General features: G+C 63.1%; 7 non-coding genes across 7 annotated transcripts; all 7 read left to right on the top strand.

The window, feature by feature from the left end:
* The first annotated feature begins 1076 nt into the window (after positions 1-1076).
* LOC142866532 (5S ribosomal RNA) lies at positions 1077-1195 on the top strand. The gene has a single exon (XR_012916504.1). It is a non-coding gene; the product is annotated as a 5S ribosomal RNA (ribosomal RNA).
* A 3794-nt stretch (positions 1196-4989) lies between these two features.
* LOC142866517 (5S ribosomal RNA) lies at positions 4990-5108 on the top strand. Its single transcript, XR_012916498.1, has one exon. It is a non-coding gene; the product is annotated as a 5S ribosomal RNA (ribosomal RNA).
* Positions 5109-8903: 3795 nt separating this feature from the next.
* On the top strand, positions 8904-9022 carry LOC142866520 (5S ribosomal RNA). Its single transcript, XR_012916501.1, has one exon. It is a non-coding gene; the product is annotated as a 5S ribosomal RNA (ribosomal RNA).
* A 3795-nt stretch (positions 9023-12817) lies between these two features.
* Positions 12818-12936, top strand: LOC142866509 (5S ribosomal RNA). Its single transcript, XR_012916490.1, has one exon. It is a non-coding gene; the product is annotated as a 5S ribosomal RNA (ribosomal RNA).
* Positions 12937-16724: 3788 nt separating this feature from the next.
* On the top strand, positions 16725-16843 carry LOC142866498 (5S ribosomal RNA). Its single transcript, XR_012916479.1, has one exon. It is a non-coding gene; the product is annotated as a 5S ribosomal RNA (ribosomal RNA).
* Positions 16844-20637: 3794 nt separating this feature from the next.
* On the top strand, positions 20638-20756 carry LOC142866487 (5S ribosomal RNA). The gene has a single exon (XR_012916468.1). It is a non-coding gene; the product is annotated as a 5S ribosomal RNA (ribosomal RNA).
* Positions 20757-24550: 3794 nt separating this feature from the next.
* LOC142866476 (5S ribosomal RNA) lies at positions 24551-24669 on the top strand. Its single transcript, XR_012916457.1, has one exon. It is a non-coding gene; the product is annotated as a 5S ribosomal RNA (ribosomal RNA).
* The last annotated feature ends 604 nt before the right edge of the window (positions 24670-25273 follow it).

The following is a 25273-nucleotide window of genomic DNA, read 5'->3' as shown; positions in this document are numbered from 1 at the left end:
CGCAGGTGTCTTCCGCACAGACTGCGGGCCTCGCTCTTCTGAATGCCGCTGGCTCGCCACCCACCCACGGGTGAACCTGGTCAGGGTGCTTTCTCTCAGGGGCAGACTCTTTTCCGGGCGGGCTACCGGTGTCTCTGTTTGCTCGTTTCTTTCTTCCATTTCGGGAAAGTCTTCCTTGCTGGGTGTGGAAATCTCCTATGCCTTCCCTCGCCTATTCTGTCAGCTTTAAAATTCTCTTTCAGTTGCCACCCTCACAGATGGATTAGGAAACTCTTTCCGGTGCACTCATTAGTGAAATGACCTCCAGGAAGCTGGAATCCAATATCTAATGGCCGATTTTTAGCGAGTCCACACGCCAGGGTGGTCGGGGTCCAATGCAGCCCCGGCCAGGCCCAGGCCCCTTGGACTGGGCCACAGGAGGACACGGAGGAGGGTCCCGGCCCCCACGAAGCGGTGCCGGCAGTTCTCCACGGGCTTGGGCGTTTTCCAGAGGTAGGAGATGGAGGGGACTGATTTCTTCAGCACCCCCCAAACCACGCCACCCCACCCCACCCATGGGACACATCCCCAGAGAGAGACGCCCCATACACTGGCTGTGCCCCAGCCCTGGCCCGGGGGAATAGGCGGCAGCCCACCCACAGGGCGAGGGGGGGGCACAGCTGAAAGGGGTTGTGGGGGAGGGCGGCCCCTGGCTGGGGTCAAAGGGCGAGCGTCCCGCGCGTGCGCAGTCAGCGGCAGCGACGCGCTGGGGGTGGGCAGCGGGTAGGTGAAGGAGGCCGGGCGAGGAGACGAGGGGGGCTGGGAGGGCTCCACCTTGGCGAGTCCAGCCGTGGAGGCGCATCTTGTGTGAGTGTGAGTGAGTGTGAGTGTGTGTGTGTGTGTATAGAGAGACAGCCCCCCACCCCGCCCCGCCCCGCCCCGCCCATCACCCCCGTCGCTGGGAGCCCGCGGGACCCGGCCGGCGAACTCAACCGGCCCGGCCCGGCCCGGCCCGGCGCGGGGCCTGGGGCGGGAGGCGGCGGCGGGGAAGCCCAGAGAGGCTCGGCTTCTCGAGCGGGGCAGGGGCGCCCTCCGCCGTCTAGGGCCACACCACCCTGAACGCGCCCGATCTCGTCTGGTCTCGGAAGCTAAGCAGGGTCGGGCCTGGTTAGTACTTGGATGGGAGACCGCCTGGGAATACCGGGTGCCACAGGCTGCTGCTTTTTTTTTTTTTTTTCTTGCCTCTTGTTCTGTCCCCTTTCTGGGAGCGAGGCGGCGGCCCGGGGTGGGGGTCACCCCCACCCTCAGCGCCCGCGCGGTGCCTGGCGCCCCAGCCCGCACCGGGGGGCCTCCTCTTGTCCCAAGCCGCGACACCGCGGCCACGCGGCAGCATGCGTGGCATCTGGACTGTCAGGTCTCAGACCAAAGGTCTGCTCTGTGGGAACCGACACGCTGGAGGAAACCTTGAGAGTCTGAGAGGGGAGGGAGTTCCAGAAGAAGGCCAGGATGTCATTTTGAGGGAGTATGTGACCAGAACTCGTCCCGTTGCTTTTGGGGTTCTATGGGCTACACGCAGGAATCTTTGGTGGTGGCACCTGATGTTGGGGGATCCGGAGTCACACCCAGACCTGCTCCACAGGCCTCCTTTTACTTTTCTCTTCGGATTCATTATTTTTAAAAAGTGTCTCTTACCTCTAGGATTGCATTTTCTTTTCTCTCTCTTTTGAAGCAGATGATGGGAGTACAAGTATTCAGGTGACATGTGTTGCCCGTGCCGCCCTCCCCCCTGTGTTCTTTTTTTTTTTTTTTTTTGAGACAGAGTCTCGTTTTGCTGCCCAGGCTAGAGTGAGTGCCATGGCGTCAGCCTAGCTCACAGCAACCTCAATCTCCGGGCTCAAGCAATCCTGCTGCCTCAGCCTCCCGAGTAGTTGGGACTACAGGCATGCACCACCACGCCCGGCTGTGTTTTTCTATATATATTAGTTGGCCAATTAATTTCTTTCTATTTTTAGTAGAGACGGGGTCTCGCTCTTGCTCAGGCTGGTTTCGAACTCCTGACCTGGAGCAATCCGCCCGCCTCGGCCTCCCAGAGAGCTAGGATTACAGGCGTGAGCCACCGCGCCCGGCCCCCCCTGTGTTCTTATTCATATACCTCTCATGTTGTTCCAGCGTATTGTGGGGGTACCAATGTTAAGGTCGGGTGCCTTGCCCTCTCCAAGCCTCCCCCCTCGGGTCAGAGCTTCAAGTGCGCCCATCCCCCAGTCGGTGCGCACCCACCCCATGCCTAATGGATGTGTATGCCCCTCCCCTCCCCCCACCCGCCCGCCCGACACCCACCCGATGAAGGTGATTCCTCTCTGTCCACTTAGGCGTCCATCCGTTCGTACCAATTTGCTGGTGAGCGCGCTCACGTGGTGCTCGTGTGTCCATTCTTGGGATACCTGGCCTACTGGAACGGGTTCCAGCTCTGGCCAGGAGAACACGAGAGGCGCCCTCTCACCGCTGCTCCTCACAGCCGAATGGCACTCCGTGGTGTCCACGCGCCACATTTTATTGATGCACTCCTGGATGGATGGGCACTCGGGTCGCTTCCACGTCTTTGGGATTGTGAATTGTGCCCTAACTGTAACCCTAACCCTTACCCAGCCCGTCTCCTCTGCCCCTGCCTGACGCACTCCTCCCCGGCCAGGCCCGTCACTGTCCTGGGCCCCCGCCTGACCGGCTCCTCCCCGCCCGGCCGGTCACCGTCCTCTGCCCCTGCCTGACACGCTCCTTCCCGCCCGGCCTCTCACCGTCCTCGGCCCCTGCCTGACCGGCTCCTCCGTCGCCTGGGCCTTCCAAGGGCTTGGTGTGGATGCTGCTTCCAGGAAGCCCTCCAGAAACCCGGCAGCAGGGTGGCCGCAGCAGTCTCCAGCAGCCGTCCCTAAGTCGCGTGAGTGCGGGGGACGTGCCCCCGCTGTGCCGCGGGGGCCCAGCCTGGTGTCTTCCCTGAGGCCCTGCGGCTGCCGGCTGGGCTGCGGCTCCCCGCAAGGGGAGAGCCGCGGAGGTGGGGACCGCCTCCTGATGGGGACGTACACGCAGCTCTCCACGTCGGATTCCGGGGCTCTCTGTCCTGCCCGAAGGCCCAGCTGGCCTGCGGGTCCTTAGAGTGGCAAAAACCTCCGAAAACTGAGACTGAGGGTCCGGTGGGTGTCTGCACTTTTGTGCTGGGCACCCCAGGGAGGCCCGGGGGCTGGCTGGACAACGCGGTCTGCTCGGCCGGGGGGGGGGGGTTGGAGGAGCAACTGATGCCCTTTGCACTTTGGGTAGCAAGAGTCTGAGGTGTCTCTGAGCCCTGTGCCCTGTGGGGGCGGGGCGGGGGGGAGGAGGAGGAGGAGGAGGAGGAGGAGGAGGTGGGAAGGGCCGGGGCCTGCAGTCCTGTTCCCGGGGTGGCACGGCAAGTGGCTTCTTCCACAGGCTGCTTGGCCTGGGCTCCCTGCACCTGGGCCTTTGGAGGACCGGCCCTGTGCTTGCCAACACTTCCTGCAGGGACCCAGAGCTGGGAGGTGGCATCTCTCAGCCCTGGGTCGGGCAGAGCCCCAGCGGGCCATGCCCACAACCTCTCTCAGCACCGGTCCCCCAGAAGGCTCCTTTGGGACCAGGATTCTCTTGGGGTGACTCTTTAAGGTCTGGCCCCTGGATGGAGGGGCACCAGGAGTAGAGGAGCAGGAAGGGGAAGGGGGTGGCCATGCGAGGGGACACTTTGAGGCCAAGTCCCAGCTTCAGCCTGATCCTCCTGGGAACCCCGCTCTGAGACAAGGAGCCGGGCTTCGCATTCCCACAGCAGCCAGTCGTGGGCTGAGGACACCTGGGGCGTTGGGAACTCCCTGGCTTCTCCTTGGTTTAACATCTAGAGCTGCTTGTGAATCGCGCCGCCACACACACCCGAGCGCAGGTGTCTTCCGCACAGACTGCGGGCCTCGCTCTTCTGAATGCCGCTGGCTCGCCACCCACCCACGGGTGAACCTGGTCAGGGTGCTTTCTCTCAGGGGCAGACTCTTTTCCGGGCGGGCTACCGGTGTCTCTGTTTGCTCGTTTCTTTCTTCCATTTCGGGAAAGTCTTCCTTGCTGGGTGTGGAAATCTCCTATGCCTTCCCTCGCCTATTCTGTCAGCTTTAAAATTCTCTTTCAGTTGCCACCCTCACAGATGGATTAGGAAACTCTTTCCGGTGCACTCATTAGTGAAATGACCTCCAGGAAGCTGGAATCCAATATCTAATGGCCGATTTTTAGCGAGTCCACACGCCAGGGTGGTCGGGGTCCAATGCAGCCCCGGCCAGGCCCAGGCCCCTTGGACTGGGCCACAGGAGGACACGGAGGAGGGTCCCGGCCCCCACGAAGCGGTGCCGGCAGTTCTCCACGGGCTTGGGCGTTTTCCAGAGGTAGGAGATGGAGGGGACTGATTTCTTCAGCACCCCCCAAACCATGCCACCCCACCCCACCCATGGGACACATCCCCAGAGAGAGACGCCCCATACACTGGCTGTGCCCCAGCCCTGGCCCGGGGGAATAGGCGGCAGCCCACCCACAGGGCGAGGGGGGGGCACAGCTGAAAGGGGTTGTGGGGGAGGGCGGCCCCTGGCTGGGGTCAAAGGGCGAGCGTCCCGCGCGTGCGCAGTCAGCGGCAGCGACGCGCTGGGGGTGGGCAGCGGGTAGGTGAAGGAGGCCGGGCGAGGAGACGAGGGGGGCTGGGAGGGCTCCACCTTGGCGAGTCCAGCCGTGGAGGCGCATCTTGTGTGAGTGTGAGTGAGTGTGAGTGTGTGTGTGTGTGTATAGAGAGACAGCCCCCCACCCCGCCCCGCCCCGCCCCGCCCCGCCCATCACCCCCGTCCCTGGGAGCCCGCGGGACCCGGCCGGCGAACTCAACCGGCCCGGCCCGGCCCGGCCCGGCGCGGGGCCTGGGGCGGGAGGCGGCGGCGGGGAAGCCCAGAGAGGCTCGGCTTCTCGAGCGGGGCAGGGGCGCCCTCCGCCTTCTAGGGCCACACCACCCTGAACGCGCCCGATCTCGTCTGGTCTCGGAAGCTAAGCAGGGTCGGGCCTGGTTAGTACTTGGATGGGAGACCGCCTGGGAATACCGGGTGCCACAGGCTGCTGCTTTTTTTTTTTTTTTTTCTTGCCTCTTGTTCTGTCCCCTTTCTGGGAGCGAGGCGGCGGCCCGGGGTGGGGGTCACCCCCACCCTCAGCGCCCGCGCGGTGCCTGGCGCCCCAGCCCGCACCGGGGGGCCTCCTCTTGTCCCAAGCCGCGACACCGCGGCCACGCGGCAGCATGCGTGGCATCTGGACTGTCAGGTCTCAGACCAAAGGTCTGCTCTGTGGGAACCGACACGCTGGAGGAAACCTTGAGAGTCTGAGAGGGGAGGGAGTTCCAGAAGAAGGCCAGGATGTCATTTTGAGGGAGTATGTGACCAGAACTCGTCCCGTTGCTTTTGGGGTTCTATGGGCTACACGCAGGAATCTTTGGTGGTGGCACCTGATGTTGGGGGATCCGGAGTCACACCCAGACCTGCTCCACAGGCCTCCTTTTACTTTTCTCTTCGGATTCATTATTTTTAAAAAGTGTCTCTTACCTCTAGGATTGCATTTTCTTTTCTCTCTCTTTTCAAGCAGATGATGGGAGTACAAGTATTCAGGTGACATGTGTTGCCCGTGCCGCCCTCCCCCCTGTGTTCTTTTTTTTTTTTTTTTTTGAGACAGAGTCTCGTTTTGCTGCCCAGGCTAGAGTGAGTGCCATGGCGTCAGCCTAGCTCACAGCAACCTCAATCTCCGGGCTCAAGCAATCCTGCTGCCTCAGCCTCCCGAGTAGTTGGGACTACAGGCATGCACCACCACGCCCGGCTGTGTTTTTCTATATATATTAGTTGGCCAATTAATTTCTTTCTATTTTTAGTAGAGACGGGGTCTCGCTCTTGCTCAGGCTGGTTTCGAACTCCTGACCTGGAGCAATCCGCCCGCCTCGGCCTCCCAGAGAGCTAGGATTACAGGCGTGAGCCACCGCGCCCGGCCCCCCCTGTGTTCTTATTCATATACCTCTCATGTTGTTCCAGCGTATTGTGGGGGTACCAATGTTAAGGTCGGGTGCCTTGCCCTCTCCAAGCCTCCCCCCTCGGGTCAGAGCTTCAAGTGCGCCCATCCCCCAGTCGGTGCGCACCCACCCCATGCCTAATGGATGTGTATGCCCCTCCCCTCCCCCCACCCGCCCGCCCGACACCCACCCGATGAAGGTGATTCCTCTCTGTCCACTTAGGCGTCCATCCGTTCGTACCAATTTGCTGGTGAGCGCGCTCACGTGGTGCTCGTGTGTCCATTCTTGGGATACCTGGCCTACTGGAACGGGTTCCAGCTCTGGCCAGGAGAACACGAGAGGCGCCCTCTCACCGCTGCTCCTCACAGCCGAATGGCACTCCGTGGTGTCCACGCGCCACATTTTATTGATGCACTCCTGGATGGATGGGCACTCGGGTCGCTTCCACGTCTTTGGGATTGTGAATTGTGCCCTAACTGTAACCCTAACCCTTACCCAGCCCGTCTCCTCTGCCCCTGCCTGACGCACTCCTCCCCGGCCAGGCCCGTCACTGTCCTGGGCCCCCGCCTGACCGGCTCCTCCCCGCCCGGCCGGTCACCGTCCTCTGCCCCTGCCTGACACGCTCCTTCCCGCCCGGCCTCTCACCGTCCTCGGCCCCTGCCTGACCGGCTCCTCCGTCGCCTGGGCCTTCCAAGGGCTTGGTGTGGATGCTGCTTCCAGGAAGCCCTCCAGAAACCCGGCAGCAGGGTGGCCGCAGCAGTCTCCAGCAGCCGTCCCTAAGTCGCGTGAGTGCGGGGGACGTGCCCCCGCTGTGCCGCGGGGGCCCAGCCTGGTGTCTTCCCTGAGGCCCTGCGGCTGCCGGCTGGGCTGCGGCTCCCCGCAAGGGGAGAGCCGCGGAGGTGGGGACCGCCTCCTGATGGGGACGTACACGCAGCTCTCCACGTCGGATTCCGGGGCTCTCTGTCCTGCCCGAAGGCCCAGCTGGCCTGCGGGTCCTTAGAGTGGCAAAAACCTCCGAAAACTGAGACTGAGGGTCCGGTGGGTGTCTGCACTTTTGTGCTGGGCACCCCAGGGAGGCCCGGGGGCTGGCTGGACAACGCGGTCTGCTCGGCCGGGGGGGGGGGGTTGGAGGAGCAACTGATGCCCTTTGCACTTTGGGTAGCAAGAGTCTGAGGTGTCTCTGAGCCCTGTGCCCTGTGGGGGCGGGGCGGGGGGGAGGAGGAGGAGGAGGAGGAGGAGGAGGAGGTGGGAAGGGCCGGGGCCTGCAGTCCTGTTCCCGGGGTGGCACGGCAAGTGGCTTCTTCCACAGGCTGCTTGGCCTGGGCTCCCTGCACCTGGGCCTTTGGAGGACCGGCCCTGTGCTTGCCAACACTTCCTGCAGGGACCCAGAGCTGGGAGGTGGCATCTCTCAGCCCTGGGTCGGGCAGAGCCCCAGCGGGCCATGCCCACAACCTCTCTCAGCACCGGTCCCCCAGAAGGCTCCTTTGGGACCAGGATTCTCTTGCGGTGACTCTTTAAGGTCTGGCCCCTGGATGGAGGGGCACCAGGAGTAGAGGAGCAGGAAGGGGAAGGGGGTGGCCATGCGAGGGGACACTTTGAGGCCAAGTCCCAGCTTCAGCCTGATCCTCCTGGGAACCCCGCTCTGAGACAAGGAGCCGGGCTTCGCATTCCCACAGCAGCCAGTCGTGGGCTGAGGACACCTGGGGCGTTGGGAACTCCCTGGCTTCTCCTTGGTTTAACATCTAGAGCTGCTTGTGAATCGCGCCGCCACACACACCCGAGCGCAGGTGTCTTCCGCACAGACTGCGGGCCTCGCTCTTCTGAATGCCGCTGGCTCGCCACCCACCCACGGGTGAACCTGGTCAGGGTGCTTTCTCTCAGGGGCAGACTCTTTTCCGGGCGGGCTACCGGTGTCTCTGTTTGCTCGTTTCTTTCTTCCATTTCGGGAAAGTCTTCCTTGCTGGGTGTGGAAATCTCCTATGCCTTCCCTCGCCTATTCTGTCAGCTTTAAAATTCTCTTTCAGTTGCCACCCTCACAGATGGATTAGGAAACTCTTTCCGGTGCACTCATTAGTGAAATGACCTCCAGGAAGCTGGAATCCAATATCTAATGGCCGATTTTTAGCGAGTCCACACGCCAGGGTGGTCGGGGTCCAATGCAGCCCCGGCCAGGCCCAGGCCCCTTGGACTGGGCCACAGGAGGACACGGAGGAGGGTCCCGGCCCCCACGAAGCGGTGCCGGCAGTTCTCCACGGGCTTGGGCGTTTTCCAGAGGTAGGAGATGGAGGGGACTGATTTCTTCAGCACCCCCCAAACCACGCCACCCCACCCCACCCATGGGACACATCCCCAGAGAGAGACGCCCCATACACTGGCTGTGCCCCAGCCCTGGCCCGGGGGAATAGGCGGCAGCCCACCCACAGGGCGAGGGGGGGGCACAGCTGAAAGGGGTTGTGGGGGAGGGCGGCCCCTGGCTGGGGTCAAAGGGCGAGCGTCCCGCGCGTGCGCAGTCAGCGGCAGCGACGCGCTGGGGGTGGGCAGCGGGTAGGTGAAGGAGGCCGGGCGAGGAGACGAGGGGGGCTGGGAGGGCTCCACCTTGGCGAGTCCAGCCGTGGAGGCGCATCTTGTGTGAGTGTGAGTGAGTGTGAGTGTGTGTGTGTGTGTATAGAGAGACAGCCCCCCACCCCGCCCCGCCCCGCCCCGCCCCGCCCATCACCCCCGTCCCTGGGAGCCCGCGGGACCCGGCCGGCGAACTCAACCGGCCCGGCCCGGCCCGGCCCGGCGCGGGGCCTGGGGCGGGAGGCGGCGGCGGGGAAGCCCAGAGAGGCTCGGCTTCTCGAGCGGGGCAGGGGCGCCCTCCGCCGTCTAGGGCCACACCACCCTGAACGCGCCCGATCTCGTCTGGTCTCGGAAGCTAAGCAGGGTCGGGCCTGGTTAGTACTTGGATGGGAGACCGCCTGGGAATACCGGGTGCCACAGGCTGCTGCTTTTTTTTTTTTTTTTCTTGCCTCTTGTTCTGTCCCCTTTCTGGGAGCGAGGCGGCGGCCCGGGGTGGGGGTCACCCCCACCCTCAGCGCCCGCGCGGTGCCTGGCGCCCCAGCCCGCACCGGGGGGCCTCCTCTTGTCCCAAGCCGCGACACCGCGGCCACGCGGCAGCATGCGTGGCATCTGGACTGTCAGGTCTCAGACCAAAGGTCTGCTCTGTGGGAACCGACACGCTGGAGGAAACCTTGAGAGTCTGAGAGGGGAGGGAGTTCCAGAAGAAGGCCAGGATGTCATTTTGAGGGAGTATGTGACCAGAACTCGTCCCGTTGCTTTTGGGGTTCTATGGGCTACACGCAGGAATCTTTGGTGGTGGCACCTGATGTTGGGGGATCCGGAGTCACACCCAGACCTGCTCCACAGGCCTCCTTTTACTTTTCTCTTCGGATTCATTATTTTTAAAAAGTGTCTCTTACCTCTAGGATTGCATTTTCTTTTCTCTCTCTTTTCAAGCAGATGATGGGAGTACAAGTATTCAGGTGACATGTGTTGCCCGTGCCGCCCTCCCCCCTGTGTTCTTTTTTTTTTTTTTTTTTGAGACAGAGTCTCGTTTTGCTGCCCAGGCTAGAGTGAGTGCCATGGCGTCAGCCTAGCTCACAGCAACCTCAATCTCCGGGCTCAAGCAATCCTGCTGCCTCAGCCTCCCGAGTAGTTGGGACTACAGGCATGCACCACCACGCCCGGCTGTGTTTTTCTATATATATTAGTTGGCCAATTAATTTCTTTCTATTTTTAGTAGAGACGGGGTCTCGCTCTTGCTCAGGCTGGTTTCGAACTCCTGACCTGGAGCAATCCGCCCGCCTCGGCCTCCCAGAGAGCTAGGATTACAGGCGTGAGCCACCGCGCCCGGCCCCCCCTGTGTTCTTATTCATATACCTCTCATGTTGTTCCAGCGTATTGTGGGGGTACCAATGTTAAGGTCGGGTGCCTTGCCCTCTCCAAGCCTCCCCCCTCGGGTCAGAGCTTCAAGTGCGCCCATCCCCCAGTCGGTGCGCACCCACCCCATGCCTAATGGATGTGTATGCCCCTCCCCTCCCCCCACCCGCCCGCCCGACACCCACCCGATGAAGGTGATTCCTCTCTGTCCACTTAGGCGTCCATCCGTTCGTACCAATTTGCTGGTGAGCGCGCTCACGTGGTGCTCGTGTGTCCATTCTTGGGATACCTGGCCTACTGGAACGGGTTCCAGCTCTGGCCAGGAGAACACGAGAGGCGCCCTCTCACCGCTGCTCCTCACAGCCGAATGGCACTCCGTGGTGTCCACGCGCCACATTTTATTGATGCACTCCTGGATGGATGGGCACTCGGGTCGCTTCCACGTCTTTGGGATTGTGAATTGTGCCCTAACTGTAACCCTAACCCTTACCCAGCCCGTCTCCTCTGCCCCTGCCTGACGCACTCCTCCCCGGCCAGGCCCGTCACTGTCCTGGGCCCCCGCCTGACCGGCTCCTCCCCGCCCGGCCGGTCACCGTCCTCTGCCCCTGCCTGACACGCTCCTTCCCGCCCGGCCTCTCACCGTCCTCGGCCCCTGCCTGACCGGCTCCTCCGTCGCCTGGGCCTTCCAAGGGCTTGGTGTGGATGCTGCTTCCAGGAAGCCCTCCAGAAACCCGGCAGCAGGGTGGCCGCAGCAGTCTCCAGCAGCCGTCCCTAAGTCGCGTGAGTGCGGGGGACGTGCCCCCGCTGTGCCGCGGGGGCCCAGCCTGGTGTCTTCCCTGAGGCCCTGCGGCTGCCGGCTGGGCTGCGGCTCCCCGCAAGGGGAGAGCCGCGGAGGTGGGGACCGCCTCCTGATGGGGACGTACACGCAGCTCTCCACGTCGGATTCCGGGGCTCTCTGTCCTGCCCGAAGGCCCAGCTGGCCTGCGGGTCCTTAGAGTGGCAAAAACCTCCGAAAACTGAGACTGAGGGTCCGGTGGGTGTCTGCACTTTTGTGCTGGGCACCCCAGGGAGGCCCGGGGGCTGGCTGGACAACGCGGTCTGCTCGGCCGGGGGGGGGGGGGTTGGAGGAGCAACTGATGCCCTTTGCACTTTGGGTAGCAAGAGTCTGAGGTGTCTCTGAGCCCTGTGCCCTGTGGGGGCGGGGCGGGGGGGAGGAGGAGGAGGAGGAGGAGGAGGAGGAGGTGGGAAGGGCCGGGGCCTGCAGTCCTGTTCCCGGGGTGGCACGGCAAGTGGCTTCTTCCACAGGCTGCTTGGCCTGGGCTCCCTGCACCTGGGCCTTTGGAGGACCGGCCCTGTGCTTGCCAACACTTCCTGCAGGGACCCAGAGCTGGGAGGTGGCATCTCTCAGCCCTGGGTCGGGCAGAGCCCCAGCGGGCCATGCCCACAACCTCTCTCAGCACCGGTCCCCCAGAAGGCTCCTTTGGGACCAGGATTCTCTTGCGGTGACTCTTTAAGGTCTGGCCCCTGGATGGAGGGGCACCAGGAGTAGAGGAGCAGGAAGGGGAAGGGGGTGGCCATGCGAGGGGACACTTTGAGGCCAAGTCCCAGCTTCAGCCTGATCCTCCTGGGAACCCCGCTCTGAGACAAGGAGCCGGGCTTCGCATTCCCACAGCAGCCAGTCGTGGGCTGAGGACACCTGGGGCGTTGGGAACTCCCTGGCTTCTCCTTGGTTTAACATCTAGAGCTGCTTGTGAATCGCGCCGCCACACACACCCGAGCGCAGGTGTCTTCCGCACAGACTGCGGGCCTCGCTCTTCTGAATGCCGCTGGCTCGCCACCCACCCACGGGTGAACCTGGTCAGGGTGCTTTCTCTCAGGGGCAGACTCTTTTCCGGGCGGGCTACCGGTGTCTCTGTTTGCTCGTTTCTTTCTTCCATTTCGGGAAAGTCTTCCTTGCTGGGTGTGGAAATCTCCTATGCCTTCCCTCGCCTATTCTGTCAGCTTTAAAATTCTCTTTCAGTTGCCACCCTCACAGATGGATTAGGAAACTCTTTCCGGTGCACTCATTAGTGAAATGACCTCCAGGAAGCTGGAATCCAATATCTAATGGCCGATTTTTAGCGAGTCCACACGCCAGGGTGGTCGGGGTCCAATGCAGCCCCGGCCAGGCCCAGGCCCCTTGGACTGGGCCACAGGAGGACACGGAGGAGGGTCCCGGCCCCCACGAAGCGGTGCCGGCAGTTCTCCACGGGCTTGGGCGTTTTCCAGAGGTAGGAGATGGAGGGGACTGATTTCTTCAGCACCCCCCAAACCACGCCACCCCACCCCACCCATGGGACACATCCCCAGAGAGAGACGCCCCATACACTGGCTGTGCCCCAGCCCTGGCCCGGGGGAATAGGCGGCAGCCCACCCACAGGGCGAGGGGGGGGCACAGCTGAAAGGGGTTGTGGGGGAGGGCGGCCCCTGGCTGGGGTCAAAGGGCGAGCGTCCCGCGCGTGCGCAGTCAGCGGCAGCGACGCGCTGGGGGTGGGCAGCGGGTAGGTGAAGGAGGCCGGGCGAGGAGACGAGGGGGGCTGGGAGGGCTCCACCTTGGCGAGTCCAGCCGTGGAGGCGCATCTTGTGTGAGTGTGAGTGAGTGTGAGTGTGTGTGTGTGTGTATAGAGAGACAGCCCCCCACCCCGCCCCGCCCCGCCCCGCCCCGCCCATCACCCCCGTCCCTGGGAGCCCGCGGGACCCGGCCGGCGAACTCAACCGGCCCGGCCCGGCCCGGCCCGGCGCGGGGCCTGGGGCGGGAGGCGGCGGCGGGGAAGCCCAGAGAGGCTCGGCTTCTCGAGCGGGGCAGGGGCGCCCTCCGCCGTCTAGGGCCACACCACCCTGAACGCGCCCGATCTCGTCTGGTCTCGGAAGCTAAGCAGGGTCGGGCCTGGTTAGTACTTGGATGGGAGACCGCCTGGGAATACCGGGTGCCACAGGCTGCTGCTTTTTTTTTTTTTTTTCTTGCCTCTTGTTCTGTCCCCTTTCTGGGAGCGAGGCGGCGGCCCGGGGTGGGGGTCACCCCCACCCTCAGCGCCCGCGCGGTGCCTGGCGCCCCAGCCCGCACCGGGGGGCCTCCTCTTGTCCCAAGCCGCGACACCGCGGCCACGCGGCAGCATGCGTGGCATCTGGACTGTCAGGTCTCAGACCAAAGGTCTGCTCTGTGGGAACCGACACGCTGGAGGAAACCTTGAGAGTCTGAGAGGGGAGGGAGTTCCAGAAGAAGGCCAGGATGTCATTTTGAGGGAGTATGTGACCAGAACTCGTCCCGTTGCTTTTGGGGTTCTATGGGCTACACGCAGGAATCTTTGGTGGTGGCACCTGATGTTGGGGGATCCGGAGTCACACCCAGACCTGCTCCACAGGCCTCCTTTTACTTTTCTCTTCGGATTCATTATTTTTAAAAAGTGTCTCTTACCTCTAGGATTGCATTTTCTTTTCTCTCTCTTTTCAAGCAGATGATGGGAGTACAAGTATTCAGGTGACATGTGTTGCCCGTGCCGCCCTCCCCCCTGTGTTCTTTTTTTTTTTTTTTTTTGAGACAGAGTCTCGTTTTGCTGCCCAGGCTAGAGTGAGTGCCATGGCGTCAGCCTAGCTCACAGCAACCTCAATCTCCGGGCTCAAGCAATCCTGCTGCCTCAGCCTCCCGAGTAGTTGGGACTACAGGCATGCACCACCACGCCCGGCTGTGTTTTTCTATATATATTAGTTGGCCAATTAATTTCTCTCTATTTTTAGTAGAGACGGGGTCTCGCTCTTGCTCAGGCTGGTTTCGAACTCCTGACCTGGAGCAATCCGCCCGCCTCGGCCTCCCAGAGAGCTAGGATTACAGGCGTGAGCCACCGCGCCCGGCCCCCCCTGTGTTCTTATTCATATACCTCTCATGTTGTTCCAGCGTATTGTGGGGGTACCAATGTTAAGGTCGGGTGCCTTGCCCTCTCCAAGCCTCCCCCCTCGGGTCAGAGCTTCAAGTGCGCCCATCCCCCAGTCGGTGCGCACCCACCCCATGCCTAATGGATGTGTATGCCCCTCCCCTCCCCCCACCCGCCCGCCCGACACCCACCCGATGAAGGTGATTCCTCTCTGTCCACTTAGGCGTCCATCCGTTCGTACCAATTTGCTGGTGAGCGCGCTCACGTGGTGCTCGTGTGTCCATTCTTGGGATACCTGGCCTACTGGAACGGGTTCCAGCTCTGGCCAGGAGAACACGAGAGGCGCCCTCTCACCGCTGCTCCTCACAGCCGAATGGCACTCCGTGGTGTCCACGCGCCACATTTTATTGATGCACTCCTGGATGGATGGGCACTCGGGTCGCTTCCACGTCTTTGGGATTGTGAATTGTGCCCTAACTGTAACCCTAACCCTTACCCAGCCCGTCTCCTCTGCCCCTGCCTGACGCACTCCTCCCCGGCCAGGCCCGTCACTGTCCTGGGCCCCCGCCTGACCGGCTCCTCCCCGCCCGGCCGGTCACCGTCCTCTGCCCCTGCCTGACACGCTCCTTCCCGCCCGGCCTCTCACCGTCCTCGGCCCCTGCCTGACCGGCTCCTCCGTCGCCTGGGCCTTCCAAGGGCTTGGTGTGGATGCTGCTTCCAGGAAGCCCTCCAGAAACCCGGCAGCAGGGTGGCCGCAGCAGTCTCCAGCAGCCGTCCCTAAGTCGCGTGAGTGCGGGGGACGTGCCCCCGCTGTGCCGCGGGGGCCCAGCCTGGTGTCTTCCCTGAGGCCCTGCGGCTGCCGGCTGGGCTGCGGCTCCCCGCAAGGGGAGAGCCGCGGAGGTGGGGACCGCCTCCTGATGGGGACTTACACGCAGCTCTCCACGTCGGATTCCGGGGCTCTCTGTCCTGCCCGAAGGCCCAGCTGGCCTGCGGGTCCTTAGAGTGGCAAAAACCTCCGAAAACTGAGACTGAGGGTCCGGTGGGTGTCTGCACTTTTGTGCTGGGCACCCCAGGGAGGCCCGGGGGCTGGCTGGACAACGCGGTCTGCTCGGCCGGGGGGGGGGGTTGGAGGAGCAACTGATGCCCTTTGCACTTTGGGTAGCAAGAGTCTGAGGTGTCTCTGAGCCCTGTGCCCTGTGGGGGCGGGGCGGGGGGGAGGAGGAGGAGGAGGAGGAGGAGGAGGAGGTGGGAAGGGCCGGGGCCTGCAGTCCTGTTCCCGGGGTGGCACGGCAAGTGGCTTCTTCCACAGGCTGCTTGGCCTGGGCTCCCTGCACCTGGGCCTTTGGAGGACCGGCCCTGTGCTTGCCAACACTTCCTGCAGGGACCCAGAGCTGGGAGGTGGCATCTCTCAGCCCTGGGTCGGGCAGAGCCCCAGCGGGCCATGCCCACAACCTCTCTCAGCACCGGTCCCCCAGAAGGCTCCTTTGGGACCAGGATTCTCTTGCGGTGACTCTTTAAGGTCTGGCCCCTGGATGGAGGGGCACCAGGAGTAGAGGAGCAGGAAGGGGAAGGGGGTGGCCATGCGAGGGGACACTTTGAGGCCAAGTCCCAGCTTCAGCCTGATCCTCCTGGGAACCCCGCTCTGAGACAAGGAGCCGGGCTTCGCATTCCCACAGCAGCCAGTCGTGGGCTGAGGACACCTGGGGCGTTGGGAACTCCCTGGCTTCTCCTTGGTTTAACATCTAGAGCTGCTTGTGAATCGCGCCGCCACACACACCCGAGCGCAGGTGTCTTCCGCACAGACTGCGGGCCTCGCTCTTCTGAATGCCGCTGGCTCGCCACCCACCCACGGGTGAACCTGGTCAGGGTGCTTTCTCTCAGGGGCAGACTCTTTTCCGGGCGGGCTACCGGTGTCTCTGTTTGCTCGTTTCTTTCTTCCATTTCGGGAAAGTCTTCCTTGCTGGGTGTGGAAATCTCCTATGCCTTCCCTCGCCTATTCTGTCAGCTTTAAAATTCTCTTTCAGTTGCCACCCTCACAGATGGATTAGGAAACTCTTTCCGGTGCACTCATTAGTGAAATGACCTCCAGGAAGCTGGAATCCAATATCTAATGGCCGATTTTTAGCGAGTCCACACGCCAGGGTGGTCGGGGTCCAATGCAGCCCCGGCCAGGCCCAGGCCCCTTGGACTGGGCCACAGGAGGACACGGAGGAGGGTCCCGGCCCCCACGAAGCGGTGCCGGCAGTTCTCCACGGGCTTGGGCGTTTTCCAGAGGTAGGAGATGGAGGGGACTGATTTCTTCAGCACCCCCCAAACCACGCCACCCCACCCCACCCATGGGACACATCCCCAGAGAGAGACGCCCCATACACTGGCTGTGCCCCAGCCCTGGCCCGGGGGAATAGGCGGCAGCCCACCCACAGGGCGAGGGGGGGGCACAGCTGAAAGGGGTTGTGGGGGAGGGCGGCCCCTGGCTGGGGTCAAAGGGCGAGCGTCCCGCGCGTGCGCAGTCAGCGGCAGCGACGCGCTGGGGGTGGGCAGCGGGTAGGTGAAGGAGGCCGGGCGAGGAGACGAGGGGGGCTGGGAGGGCTCCACCTTGGCGAGTCCAGCCGTGGAGGCGCATCTTGTGTGAGTGTGAGTGAGTGTGAGTGTGTGTGTGTGTGTATAGAGAGACAGCCCCCCACCCCGCCCCGCCCCGCCCCGCCCATCACCCCCGTCGCTGGGAGCCCGCGGGACCCGGCCGGCGAACTCAACCGGCCCGGCCCGGCCCGGCCCGGCGCGGGGCCTGGGGCGGGAGGCGGCGGCGGGGAAGCCCAGAGAGGCTCGGCTTCTCGAGCGGGGCAGGGGCGCCCTCCGCCGTCTAGGGCCACACCACCCTGAACGCGCCCGATCTCGTCTGGTCTCGGAAGCTAAGCAGGGTCGGGCCTGGTTAGTACTTGGATGGGAGACCGCCTGGGAATACCGGGTGCCACAGGCTGCTGCTTTTTTTTTTTTTTTTTCTTGCCTCTTGTTCTGTCCCCTTTCTGGGAGCGAGGCGGCGGCCCGGGGTGGGGGTCACCCCCACCCTCAGCGCCCGCGCGGTGCCTGGCGCCCCAGCCCGCACCGGGGGGCCTCCTCTTGTCCCAAGCCGCGACACCGCGGCCACGCGGCAGCATGCGTGGCATCTGGACTGTCAGGTCTCAGACCAAAGGTCTGCTCTGTGGGAACCGACACGCTGGAGGAAACCTTGAGAGTCTGAGAGGGGAGGGAGTTCCAGAAGAAGGCCAGGATGTCATTTTGAGGGAGTATGTGACCAGAACTCGTCCCGTTGCTTTTGGGGTTCTATGGGCTACACGCAGGAATCTTTGGTGGTGGCACCTGATGTTGGGGGATCCGGAGTCACACCCAGACCTGCTCCACAGGCCTCCTTTTACTTTTCTCTTCGGATTCATTATTTTTAAAAAGTGTCTCTTACCTCTAGGATTGCATTTTCTTTTCTCTCTCTTTTCAAGCAGATGATGGGAGTACAAGTATTCAGGTGACATGTGTTGCCCGTGCCGCCCTCCCCCCTGTGTTCTTTTTTTTTTTTTTTTTTGAGACAGAGTCTCGTTTTGCTGCCCAGGCTAGAGTGAGTGCCATGGCGTCAGCCTAGCTCACAGCAACCTCAATCTCCGGGCTCAAGCAATCCTGCTGCCTCAGCCTCCCGAGTAGTTGGGACTACAGGCATGCACCACCACGCCCGGCTGTGTTTTTCTATATATATTAGTTGGCCAATTAATTTCTTTCTATTTTTAGTAGAGACGGGGTCTCGCTCTTGCTCAGGCTGGTTTCGAACTCCTGACCTGGAGCAATCCGCCCGCCTCGGCCTCCCAGAGAGCTAGGATTACAGGCGTGAGCCACCGCGCCCGGCCCCCCCTGTGTTCTTATTCATATACCTCTCATGTTGTTCCAGCGTATTGTGGGGGTACCAATGTTAAGGTCGGGTGCCTTGCCCTCTCCAAGCCTCCCCCCTCGGGTCAGAGCTTCAAGTGCGCCCATCCCCCAGTCGGTGCGCACCCACCCCATGCCTAATGGATGTGTATGCCCCTCCCCTCCCCCCACCCGCCCGCCCGACACCCACCCGATGAAGGTGATTCCTCTCTGTCCACTTAGGCGTCCATCCGTTCGTACCAATTTGCTGGTGAGCGCGCTCACGTGGTGCTCGTGTGTCCATTCTTGGGATACCTGGCCTACTGGAACGGGTTCCAGCTCTGGCCAGGAGAACACGAGAGGCGCCCTCTCACCGCTGCTCCTCACAGCCGAATGGCACTCCGTGGTGTCCACGCGCCACATTTTATTGATGCACTCCTGGATGGATGGGCACTCGGGTCGCTTCCACGTCTTTGGGATTGTGAATTGTGCCCTAACTGTAACCCTAACCCTTACCCAGCCCGTCTCCTCTGCCCCTGCCTGACGCACTCCTCCCCGGCCAGGCCCGTCACTGTCCTGGGCCCCCGCCTGACCGGCTCCTCCCCGCCCGGCCGGTCACCGTCCTCTGCCCCTGCCTGACACGCTCCTTCCCGCCCGGCCTCTCACCGTCCTCGGCCCCTGCCTGACCGGCTCCTCCGTCGCCTGGGCCTTCCAAGGGCTTGGTGTGGATGCTGCTTCCAGGAAGCCCTCCAGAAACCCGGCAGCAGGGTGGCCGCAGCAGTCTCCAGCAGCCGTCCCTAAGTCGCGTGAGTGCGGGGGACGTGCCCCCGCTGTGCCGCGGGGGCCCAGCCTGGTGTCTTCCCTGAGGCCCTGCGGCTGCCGGCTGGGCTGCGGCTCCCCGCAAGGGGAGAGCCGCGGAGGTGGGGACCGCCTCCTGATGGGGACGTACACGCAGCTCTCCACGTCGGATTCCGGGGCTCTCTGTCCTGCCCGAAGGCCCAGCTGGCCTGCGGGTCCTTAGAGTGGCAAAAACCTCCGAAAACTGAGACTGAGGGTCCGGTGGGTGTCTGCACTTTTGTGCTGGGCACCCCAGGGAGGCCCGGGGGCTGGCTGGACAACGCGGTCTGCTCGGCCGGGGGGGGGGGTTGGAGGAGCAACTGATGCCCTTTGCACTTTGGGTAGCAAGAGTCTGAGGTGTCTCTGAGCCCTGTGCCCTGTGGGGGCGGGGCGGGGGGGAGGAGGAGGAGGAGGAGGAGGAGGAGGAGGTGGGAAGGGCCGGGGCCTGCAGTCCTGTTCCCGGGGTGGCACGGCAAGTGGCTTCTTCCACAGGCTGCTTGGCCTGGGCTCCCTGCACCTGGGCCTTTGGAGGACCGGCCCTGTGCTTGCCAACACTTCCTGCAGGGACCCAGAGCTGGGAGGTGGCATCTCTCAGCCCTGGGTCGGGCAGAGCCCCAGCGGGCCATGCCCACAACCTCTCTCAGCACCGGTCCCCCAGAAGGCTCCTTTGGGACCAGGATTCTCTTGCGGTGACTCTTTAAGGTCTGGCCCCTGGATGGAGGGGCACCAGGAGTAGAGGAGCAGGAAGGGGAAGGGGGTGGCCATGCGAGGGGACACTTTGAGGCCAAGTCCCAGCTTCAGCCTGATCCTCCTGGGAACCCCGCTCTGAGACAAGGAGCCGGGCTTCGCATTCCCACAGCAGCCAGTCGTGGGCTGAGGACACCTGGGGCGTTGGGAACTCCCTGGCTTCTCCTTGGTTTAACATCTAGAGCTGCTTGTGAATCGCGCCGCCACACACACCCGAGCGCAGGTGTCTTCCGCACAGACTGCGGGCCTCGCTCTTCTGAATGCCGCTGGCTCGCCACCCACCCACGGGTGAACCTGGTCAGGGTGCTTTCTCTCAGGGGCAGACTCTTTTCCGGGCGGGCTACCGGTGTCTCTGTTTGCTCGTTTCTTTCTTCCATTTCGGGAAAGTCTTCCTTGCTGGGTGTGGAAATCTCCTATGCCTTCCCTCGCCTATTCTGTCAGCTTTAAAATTCTCTTTCAGTTGCCACCCTCACAGATGGATTAGGAAACTCTTTCCGGTGCACTCATTAGTGAAATGACCTCCAGGAAGCTGGAATCCAATATCTAATGGCCGATTTTTAGCGAGTCCACACGCCAGGGTGGTCGGGGTCCAATGCAGCCCCGGCCAGGCCCAGGCCCCTTGGACTGGGCCACAGGAGGACACGGAGGAGGGTCCCGGCCCCCACGAAGCGGTGCCGGCAGTTCTCCACGGGCTTGGGCGTTTTCCAGAGGTAGGAGATGGAGGGGACTGATTTCTTCAGCACCCCCCAAACCACGCCACCCCACCCCACCCATGGGACACATCCCCAGAGAGAGACGCCCCATACACTGGCTGTGCCCCAGCCCTGGCCCGGGGGAATAGGCGGCAGCCCACCCACAGGGCGAGGGGGGGGCACAGCTGAAAGGGGTTGTGGGGGAGGGCGGCCCCTGGCTGGGGTCAAAGGGCGAGCGTCCCGCGCGTGCGCAGTCAGCGGCAGCGACGCGCTGGGGGTGGGCAGCGGGTAGGTGAAGGAGGCCGGGCGAGGAGACGAGGGGGGCTGGGAGGGCTCCACCTTGGCGAGTCCAGCCGTGGAGGCGCATCTTGTGTGAGTGTGAGTGAGTGTGAGTGTGTGTGTGTGTGTATAGAGAGACAGCCCCCCACCCCGCCCCGCCCCGCCCCGCCCCGCCCATCACCCCCGTCCCTGGGAGCCCGCGGGACCCGGCCGGCGAACTCAACCGGCCCGGCCCGGCCCGGCCCGGCGCGGGGCCTGGGGCGGGAGGCGGCGGCGGGGAAGCCCAGAGAGGCTCGGCTTCTCGAGCGGGGCAGGGGCGCCCTCCGCCGTCTAGGGCCACACCACCCTGAACGCGCCCGATCTCGTCTGGTCTCGGAAGCTAAGCAGGGTCGGGCCTGGTTAGTACTTGGATGGGAGACCGCCTGGGAATACCGGGTGCCACAGGCTGCTGCTTTTTTTTTTTTTTTTCTTGCCTCTTGTTCTGTCCCCTTTCTGGGAGCGAGGCGGCGGCCCGGGGTGGGGGTCACCCCCACCCTCAGCGCCCGCGCGGTGCCTGGCGCCCCAGCCCGCACCGGGGGGCCTCCTCTTGTCCCAAGCCGCGACACCGCGGCCACGCGGCAGCATGCGTGGCATCTGGACTGTCAGGTCTCAGACCAAAGGTCTGCTCTGTGGGAACCGACACGCTGGAGGAAACCTTGAGAGTCTGAGAGGGGAGGGAGTTCCAGAAGAAGGCCAGGATGTCATTTTGAGGGAGTATGTGACCAGAACTCGTCCCGTTGCTTTTGGGGTTCTATGGGCTACACGCAGGAATCTTTGGTGGTGGCACCTGATGTTGGGGGATCCGGAGTCACACCCAGACCTGCTCCACAGGCCTCCTTTTACTTTTCTCTTCGGATTCATTATTTTTAAAAAGTGTCTCTTACCTCTAGGATTGCATTTTCTTTTCTCTCTCTTTTCAAGCAGATGATGGGAGTACAAGTATTCAGGTGACATGTGTTGCCCGTGCCGCCCTCCCCCCTGTGTTCTTTTTTTTTTTTTTTTTTGAGACAGAGTCTCGTTTTGCTGCCCAGGCTAGAGTGAGTGCCATGGCGTCAGCCTAGCTCACAGCAACCTCAATCTCCGGGCTCAAGCAATCCTGCTGCCTCAGCCTCCCGAGTAGTTGGGACTACAGGCATGCACCACCACGCCCGGCTGTGTTTTTCTATATATATTAGTTGGCCAATTAATTTCTTTCTATTTTTAGTAGAGACGGGGTCTCGCTCTTGCTCAGGCTGGTTTCGAACTCCTGACCTGGAGCAATCCGCCCGCCTCGGCCTCCCAGAGAGCTAGGATTACAGGCGTGAGCCACCGCGCCCGGCCCCCCCTGTGTTCTTATTCATATACCTCTCATGTTGTTCCAGCGTATTGTGGGGGTACCAATGTTAAGGTCGGGTGCCTTGCCCTCTCCAAGCCTCCCCCCTCGGGTCAGAGCTTCAAGTGCGCCCATCCCCCAGTCGGTGCGCACCCACCCCATGCCTAATGGATGTGTATGCCCCTCCCCTCCCCCCACCCGCCCGCCCGACACCCACCCGATGAAGGTGATTCCTCTCTGTCCACTTAGGCGTCCATCCGTTCGTACCAATTTGCTGGTGAGCGCGCTCACGTGGTGCTCGTGTGTCCATTCTTGGGATACCTGGCCTACTGGAACGGGTTCCAGCTCTGGCCAGGAGAACACGAGAGGCGCCCTCTCACCGCTGCTCCTCACAGCCGAATGGCACTCCGTGGTGTCCACGCGCCACATTTTATTGATGCACTCCTGGATGGATGGGCACTCGGGTCGCTTCCACGTCTTTGGGATTGTGAATTGTGCCCTAACTGTAACCCTAACCCTTACCCAGCCCGTCTCCTCTGCCCCTGCCTGACGCACTCCTCCCCGGCCAGGCCCGTCACTGTCCTGGGCCCCCGCCTGACCGGCTCCTCCCCGCCCGGCCGGTCACCGTCCTCTGCCCCTGCCTGACACGCTCCTTCCCGCCCGGCCTCTCACCGTCCTCGGCCCCTGCCTGACCGGCTCCTCCGTCGCCTGGGCCTTCCAAGGGCTTGGTGTGGATGCTGCTTCCAGGAAGCCCTCCAGAAACCCGGCAGCAGGGTGGCCGCAGCAGTCTCCAGCAGCCGTCCCTAAGTCGCGTGAGTGCGGGGGACGTGCCCCCGCTGTGCCGCGGGGGCCCAGCCTGGTGTCTTCCCTGAGGCCCTGCGGCTGCCGGCTGGGCTGCGGCTCCCCGCAAGGGGAGAGCCGCGGAGGTGGGGACCGCCTCCTGATGGGGACGTACACGCAGCTCTCCACGTCGGATTCCGGGGCTCTCTGTCCTGCCCGAAGGCCCAGCTGGCCTGCGGGTCCTTAGAGTGGCAAAAACCTCCGAAAACTGAGACTGAGGGTCCGGTGGGTGTCTGCACTTTTGTGCTGGGCACCCCAGGGAGGCCCGGGGGCTGGCTGGACAACGCGGTCTGCTCGGCCGGGGGGGGGGGGTTGGAGGAGCAACTGATGCCCTTTGCACTTTGGGTAGGAAGAGTCTGAGGTGTCTCTGAGCCCTGTGCCCTGTGGGGGCGGGGCGGGGGGGAGGAGGAGGAGGAGGAGGAGGAGGAGGAGGTGGGAAGGGCCGGGGCCTGCAGTCCTGTTCCCGGGGTGGCACGGCAAGTGGCTTCTTCCACAGGCTGCTTGGCCTGGGCTCCCTGCACCTGGGCCTTTGGAGGACCGGCCCTGTGCTTGCCAACACTTCCTGCAGGGACCCAGAGCTGGGAGGTGGCATCTCTCAGCCCTGGGTCGGGCAGAGCCCCAGCGGGCCATGCCCACAACCTCTCTCAGCACCGGTCCCCCAGAAGGCTCCTTTGGGACCAGGATTCTCTTGCGGTGACTCTTTAAGGTCTGGCCCCTGGATGGAGGGGCACCAGGAGTAGAGGAGCAGGAAGGGGAAGGGGGTGGCCATGCGAGGGGACACTTTGAGGCCAAGTCCCAGCTTCAGCCTGATCCTCCTGGGAACCCCGCTCTGAGACAAGGAGCCGGGCTTCGCATTCCCACAGCAGCCAGTCGTGGGCTGAGGACACCTGGGGCGTTGGGAACTCCCTGGCTTCTCCTTGGTTTAACATCTAGAGCTGCTTGTGAATCGCGCCGCCACACACACCCGAGCGCAGGTGTCTTCCGCACAGACTGCGGGCCTCGCTCTTCTGAATGCCGCTGGCTCGCCACCCACCCACGGGTGAACCTGGTCAGGGTGCTTTCTCTCAGGGGCAGACTCTTTTCCGGGCGGGCTACCGGTGTCTCTGTTTGCTCGTTTCTTTCTTCCATTTCGGGAAAGTCTTCCTTGCTGGGTGTGGAAATCTCCTATGCCTTCCCTCGCCTATTCTGTCAGCTTTAAAATTCTCTTTCAGTTGCCACCCTCACAGATGGATTAGGAAACTCTTTCCGGTGCACTCATTAGTGAAATGACCTCCAGGAAGCTGGAATCCAATATCTAATGGCCGATTTTTAGCGAGTCCACACGCCAGGGTGGTCGGGGTCCAATGCAGCCCCGGCCAGGCCCAGGCCCCTTGGACTGGGCCACAGGAGGACACGGAGGAGGGTCCCGGCCCCCACGAAGCGGTGCCGGCAGTTCTCCACGGGCTTGGGCGTTTTCCAGAGGTAGGAGATGGAGGGGACTGATTTCTTCAGCACCCCCCAAACCACGCCACCCCACCCCACCCATGGGACACATCCCCAGAGAGAGACGCCCCATACACTGGCTGTGCCCCAGCCCTGGCCCGGGGGAATAGGCGGCAGCCCACCCACAGGGCGAGGGGGGGGCACAGCTGAAAGGGGTTGTGGGGGAGGGCGGCCCCTGGCTGGGGTCAAAGGGCGAGCGTCCCGCGCGTGCGCAGTCAGCGGCAGCGACGCGCTGGGGGTGGGCAGCGGGTAGGTGAAGGAGGCCGGGCGAGGAGACGAGGGGGGCTGGGAGGGCTCCACCTTGGCGAGTCCAGCCGTGGAGGCGCATCTTGTGTGAGTGTGAGTGAGTGTGAGTGTGTGTGTGTGTGTATAGAGAGACAGCCCCCCACCCCGCCCCGCCCCGCCCCGCCCCGCCCATCACCCCCGTCCCTGGGAGCCCGCGGGACCCGGCCGGCGAACTCAACCGGCCCGGCCCGGCCCGGCCCGGCGCGGGGCCTGGGGCGGGAGGCGGCGGCGGGGAAGCCCAGAGAGGCTCGGCTTCTCGAGCGGGGCAGGGGCGCCCTCCGCCGTCTAGGGCCACACCACCCTGAACGCGCCCGATCTCGTCTGGTCTCGGAAGCTAAGCAGGGTCGGGCCTGGTTAGTACTTGGATGGGAGACCGCCTGGGAATACCGGGTGCCACAGGCTGCTGCTTTTTTTTTTTTTTTTCTTGCCTCTTGTTCTGTCCCCTTTCTGGGAGCGAGGCGGCGGCCCGGGGTGGGGGTCACCCCCACCCTCAGCGCCCGCGCGGTGCCTGGCGCCCCAGCCCGCACCGGGGGGCCTCCTCTTGTCCCAAGCCGCGACACCGCGGCCACGCGGCAGCATGCGTGGCATCTGGACTGTCAGGTCTCAGACCAAAGGTCTGCTCTGTGGGAACCGACACGCTGGAGGAAACCTTGAGAGTCTGAGAGGGGAGGGAGTTCCAGAAGAAGGCCAGGATGTCATTTTGAGGGAGTATGTGACCAGAACTCGTCCCGTTGCTTTTGGGGTTCTATGGGCTACACGCAGGAATCTTTGGTGGTGGCACCTGATGTTGGGGGATCCGGAGTCACACCCAGACCTGCTCCACAGGCCTCCTTTTACTTTTCTCTTCGGATTCATTATTTTTAAAAAGTGTCTCTTACCTCTAGGATTGCATTTTCTTTTCTCTCTCTTTTCAAGCAGATGATGGGAGTACAAGTATTCAGGTGACATGTGTTGCCCGTGCCGCCCTCCCCCCTGTGTTCTTTTTTTTTTTTTTTTTTGAGACAGA

This window comes from Microcebus murinus, unplaced genomic scaffold, assembly GCF_040939455.1.
Source record: "Microcebus murinus isolate Inina unplaced genomic scaffold, M.murinus_Inina_mat1.0 scaf006_hap2_Mmur4.0, whole genome shotgun sequence".
Taxonomy (NCBI): domain Eukaryota; kingdom Metazoa; phylum Chordata; class Mammalia; order Primates; family Cheirogaleidae; genus Microcebus; species Microcebus murinus.
Note: the sequence above shows the minus strand (reverse complement) of the source record. Positions and strands in the feature narration are given on the sequence as shown.